Source organism: Bos indicus x Bos taurus, chromosome 14 (assembly GCF_003369695.1).
Source record: "Bos indicus x Bos taurus breed Angus x Brahman F1 hybrid chromosome 14, Bos_hybrid_MaternalHap_v2.0, whole genome shotgun sequence".
NCBI lineage: Eukaryota > Metazoa > Chordata > Mammalia > Artiodactyla > Bovidae > Bos > Bos indicus x Bos taurus.
Genome location: NC_040089.1, coordinates 34,103,824 through 34,109,957, shown reverse-complemented (window position 1 = coordinate 34,109,957; position 6,134 = coordinate 34,103,824).

Here is a 6,134-nt window from a genome sequence, read left to right as displayed (position 1 = left end):
ATCTCTAATTTTCTTGAAGAGATCTCTAGTCATTCCCATTCTATTTTTTTCCCTCTATTTCTTTGCACTGATCACTGAGGAAGTCTTTCTTATCTCTCCTTGATATTCTTTGGAACTGTACATTCAAATGGGCATACCTTTCCTTTTCTCCTTTGCTTTTCATTTCTCTTATTTTCATAGCTATTTGTAAGGCCTCCTCAGACAGCCATTTTGCTTTTTTGCATTTCTTTTTCTTGAGGATGGTGTTGATCCCTGTCTCCTGTACAATGTCACGAACCTCCGTCCATAGTTCTTCAGGCACTCTGTAATCTAGCATGTGGACTAACAGTTCCTTCAGATGCTCACGGCTGAATAGGAAGAGTTGATTGAAAGGATCTTGAGATCAGTCTATGTATTCCTGGGGTCAGTCAAACAGAACAGGGACTAAAGAAAGCACACAACATGGTAGAGTCCTTACTGAGGGCAATACCTGTTTTATTTAACAGGTGAAGACCGACCGGACACCAATTCAATTTTTTATTTATTTTTTAAGCAAATTCATTGAGGATTTTAAAAATTGCTTCCAGGCAACAATCTGGGGTAGATCAATAGACACTCTTGTCACATCATCCTCATTTTTTAATGAACAGCCTTAAGCCAGAAGTCAGAGAATTGATACTTCATAGCTAGAGTGGGATAGATAGTGTTGGAGAAGGTTAGAGAAGAAAAACAGAGTTAGACTCTAATCAAGTTAGTGATTTTTCAAATTAAACACCTGGACAGCCCCAGATGTTCTCTATGCCTTTCCATAAAAAAGGTCCCCCCTGCCCACTCCAGTACTCTTGCCTGGAAAATCCCATGGACGGAGGAACCTGGTAGGCTGCAGTCAATGAGGTCGCTAAGAGTCAGACATGACTGAGCGACTTCACTTTCACTTTTCACTTTCATGCATTGGAGAAGGAAATGGCAACCCACTCCAGTGTTCTTGCCTGGAGAATCCCAGGGACGGGGGAGCCTGGTGGGCTGCCGTCTATGGGCTCGCACAGAGTCGGACACGACTGAAGTGACTTAGCAGCAGCAGCAGCAGAAAGAATTCTTGCTGTCATTATGAACAAAAGAGATGCTGGAAGACCAACTGCCCCACTGTGGGCAGAGAAATCTCTAACAGATAATAAGAGGAATTCCAAGGAGGAGGCAGCAGCCAACTTGAATTCTTGCCTTAAAACTCTCAGGATTAGCATGAACTATAGTGAGTCACATGCCTTCCAGGTGTCAGAGCCTCGGCACCAAGTGTTCCACTGACCTGGAATCACACGTGATGACCACTTGCTCTCATCACCTAGTTAATTTCAGATCTTTCACACTTTCTGGAGCAGGGGAACCATCCCTGTCCTCTCAGCCCAAGTCAGGACATGCTCCTCTTTCCTTACATTGCTTCTTTATACTTTCTTCTTTGCTCTCACTGGATCGCAGCTTATAGTTACACATTCATCAAGTATTCACACAAATATGTATCATCCTCATAAGACTGCTTTGGGGACCACGGCTGGACAGAGCTGGTTTGCTCACAACTGTATTCTCTGTGACCAGCACATCGACAGCAAGGTATTCAGGGATTCTGTTGGGTAAATGACTAAAAAGCAAATTAGAATAAGATACACTTTCCATGTGAGAGATGGCAGCTTTAAATACAGTGGTCCCCAACCTTTTTGGCACCATGGACCAGTTCCCTGAAAGACAATCTTTCCACTGGGAGTGGGGGAAATGGTTCATTTTCAAACACGTTACATTTATTGTGCACTTTATTTCTATTATTATTACATCAGCTCTACCTTAGACGATCAGGCATTAGATCCCAGAGGTCAGGGACCCCTGCTTTAATGGACTGGCCATATTCAGTGTTAGGTGAGGGTGTGGAGACACAGGGCACTCACACCCATTGTTGATAGAGGCATAAATTGGTAATGGCTTCATGTACCTATAAAAATGTTCACTGTTGATACCTGTTGATCCAGGGATTTAGCACCTGGGTATTAATTCTGTAGGCACAATAGCACAAATACGTATCTCTATAACAATGATCCCGGAAGTAACAGCTCGAAGTGTGACCAGTAAACTGGTCACAACTTAAGTACCTTTGTAAGAGGATACTGAAAAAATTAAGGGTACACTCATAAAATTAATTTCTGCACCATGCAACTATTATAAGATTCTCTGGGGGCTCAGTGATAAAGAATTTGCCTACCAATGCAGGAGACTTGGTTTGATCCCTGTAGCCTGGCCGGCTACAGTCTATAGGGTCGCAAAAGAGTCAGACATGACTTAGGGACTAACTAACAACAACACAAATATACTGTTAGTAACAAAACTAATGGTTAATGAGAAAAGTTAATCCCAGTATTTTTTTTTTAATCCTCCATATATAAACACAAATAAAAGTTTGGTGTTTTTAAAAAAATAGTGGAGGTAGAGAATAAACCAAATCGTTGATCAGTTTCACCTCTACAGAGTAGGGATGAGGGGTGGGTGGGGATTTTCACTTTTATTTTTATCAATATCTCTAAACTATGTAAACAGGCAAGCTTATAATTCAAAACACATTTTAAAAAATATTTTAAAATCTAGAATCTTTGCAGAACAAGACTTATAAGGTTCACTTATAAGGTAAGGTTCACCTTGAGAAGGTTAAATTAAAGCTACAACCAGTGAGCAACTGCACTAAAAAATGGTCCCTTGAGGACCTAACACCCAGGGACCACCCAAATACAGGCTCATCAGTCTTTAAATCCTAGGGTGAGGTCTGGGAGGAAGGAAGACACAGTAAATGAGGGAGGTCGTGGGGGTCCTGGGATGTGCTTGCCTCCGGAAGGAAGAGGGCAGAATTTATTCTGCATTTCCAAGTACAATATCCTCCCCAGAGGCTCCTTGGACAAGATCCGACGGATACCTTTCACCTATCAGCCAAGATCTTAAGAACCCAAGTGAGGCAGAGAGTCTAGAACCAGGAGCGGAAGGAAATCCTGGGCTCCTTGTCACCCTAGCCCTGTTGAGGAAACCACACACCGCCCACCTCTCCGATCGTCCCGGCGACTACGAAATGAGTCAGGACCCAGGGCTGCGCGGGCGACACCAACCGCGTCGCGCTGGCGAGGTGATCTGGCCCCGAATGTGGGCGTGGCAGGCGGCTTGGAGAAGCAGCCGGGCGCGCACAGCCCGCGCCCTGGAAGACCCGGGGCCCTGAGCTAGCCTTCCTCCCCACCCCACCCCCCGCCCCCCGCACTGCCTCGCGTGCGGCGAAGGCTACAAGGTCAGGTCCCCGGGGCTCGAGGAGAGGGCGCCAGCCGCATCGTGGCTGCTTTGGTAAGTGGGGTGGGTCACGGAGGAAGCCCTACTCCGCCGCAGGCCTCCTCTCTCTCCACCGACTTTAGGACCTCTGGTGGCCTCTCTCGGCCGGATGGATGCCGCCTCCTTTCCTTCCCTCCAGGTTTAGTGACACAGTGGAGGCCAAGCCGTGCATTAGGATCTCCGTCTCTCCTTCCAGCCCGCACCGCTGCGCTCAGGCTCTCCCCATTTTGCCAAGAGGAAGCCGCGGCTGGGGCGGCGAGAAACCTGACCCAAGGTCACCGGGACTGACCAAGGTTTCCCCCACCCTAGATGCTTCCTCGTGTGAATGTGAATGGGTCTAAGTGTTTCTTTCTTTCCCTCAATAGCCGGCGAGAAGAATAAAAATGCGGCCTTTGAGCGCCGGGTTTGGGTCTGAAAAGCCCCGCGCGTCGGAGGTGGCGTGCCTTCCCCGGGGGTAGAGACCGCCGGGCGGCGCGCGGGCCGGTTCTCCGACAGTGAAAGATGCTGGAGAAGTAAAAAGCCCCCGAGAGGGTTCAACAATCTCCCCCGCCCCCCAAACCTTGGGAGCGGCACGGGCCCCGAGCCCACCCGGATCTGAGCCCTGAGGGGGCGATGCCCGCTCCCCACGAGGTGTCAGGGACAAATGTCCATCCGGTCCTAGGGGTTGGACGCCGCTTTCGGCCAGCCTCGGCTCATGGCAACTGGAAGCCGAGAGTCATGGGCGCGACCCCGGGACTCGAGTCCCAGCCTGTAAGGGCGCGAGTGTAGGTGGATGTGAGCGCAGAGGGGCCTGCCTGGGGACCCTGGCCACACTTGCCCACGGTTATTGCTCCTAGGAGAAGACTCTTTAGAGTCCCCTGGATTGCAATCAATCCTAAAGGAAATCCTAAAGAAAATCAACCCTGAACAGTCACTGGAAGGACTGATGCTGAAGCTGAAGCTCCAATACTTACACCTGATGTGAACAGCCGACTTATTGGAAAAGGCCCTGATGCTGGGAAAGATTGAGGGCAGGAGAAGGAGGCAACAGAGGAAGGGATGGTTGGATGGTATAACCTACTCAATGGACTTGAGTTTGAGCAAACTCCAGGAGATAGTGATGGACAAGGAAGCCTGGTGTGCTGCAGTCCGTGGAGTCACAGAGTCGGACTCGACTAAGCGACTGAACAACAACAACGGTCAGCCTGGAGCTGCACCGGTGCCCGCCCCAGAAAGCTGTCGGCGAGAGCTCTCCGCCGGGGTCCCGGGGAGGTTTGGAGAAGTGAAGAGTTAAGTGCGCGACCCCCTGGGAGCGGGGCGCGCCCAGCGCCGGCCAATGGCCGCGGTGGGCGGGGAGGAGCCGCGCCCCTTGGACCCGCGTGGACCGCGGCCCTTCCCCACCCTAGCGCTCTCCGGTCCCGCTGCCCCGCCCGCCAGCTGCCCTCTTAAACCCGACTCAGCCCTGCGGGCCCGCCCGAAGCCTACGGATCCTGAACCCGCGCCGCCCCTCCGTGGACCAGGGGTGCCCGCTCGCCCGGCTGCGCGGTCTCCAAGGTGGGTGCGGAGCCCCGCGTGCAGCTGTGGCCCGGGGCTGCCGCCCGCCGGGGTGGTCGGGAAGCACAGGCAATAGTCTCTGGCGCAATTCGTTCTGAGGAGTCGTTTTGCCTTCTCGGAGTTTGTTTTTGTTTTTGTTTTTTTAACTCGCTTAAACGGCTTTCAACCCCAACTCGAAGGTCCTCGGGGTGAGCCCAGCGCCTTTGGGGAGTCTCAGAAGGGGACGCGTAGATGCCTTCGTCGTGGCTGACCTCTTTTCCTGACCCCGTGTTCTTTAATTTCTGAGTCACGACCCCGCTTGGTTTCCTTATTGGGCTCATTGATCTTGCCCTCGAGACCAGCCTGCCCTGAAGGGGCCCCAGTCTCCAGGCTTGGTGAACTTCTGTCCATTAAAACGCTGTCCTTTTCGGGTGGGGGCGGCAGCGGCGCTGGGGCCGGAGCCAGTTCTCTCCCACCTGACCTGGGGCTCGTCGTCTCCTGCTCCCGAGAGGCCACCCCAGGATCCCTAAGTTCCCAGGCGAGGTGGCGAGTTTCGCAAGGGACCTGGGGAATGTGGCGGGACTCGGCGCACGTGAGGAGCCCACGCTGGCTCCGGAGTTGAGAGGGGAGCCGAAAATGGCACTCACTTCCTCCATCTCCTCCTCTTCGTAGCCGGGACCGCCGGGGTCCTCGGGGTCAGACCCGGGCCTCGCAGCGAAGCGGCCTCCCGGGACCTGAAGCCGGGCTAGGGGAGCGCGACTCCTACGCAATCCGACCGGGCTTTCGGCCCTGTCCTTTCTGCTAGAGACCCGGGAGCGCCCGAAGCTGCCGCCTGCCCCCAGGCGCGGTCTAGCACTCGGCCCCCGCCCCGGCGAGAGGGGAGGTCCTGCGGCTCCGACCCACCCTGGAAAAGAGGGTGTGGAGGACAGAGAAGAGGGCGGAGGAGGGAACTTGAAGCGAATTTTGCAGGAGCCGGGTTTGGGGCGGGCGTCGAGCGTGGGTGTTGGAGACGAGCGCTGCCCGGTCAAGGTGTGTCTGTAGAGGAAGCGCGAAGCGACACTTACCCGGAACTCGGTGTCGGACAGAATCCCGGCAGATATTCGTTTTTATTTTGTTTGGGAGTTTGGGCGGTGTTTTTAATTGCTGTTTTTGTTTCGTTTGCCGGGTAGGTCTTGAGGAATCGAAGTGGGAAGTTTATCTAATGTCCTTGGACTCGGGCGGGGGAGGCTGGGCGCGCAGGAGCCGGCTTGCAGCGCCCAGCGCCCCTCACCGGGCCGCCCTTGCTTTTCCGCAGACCC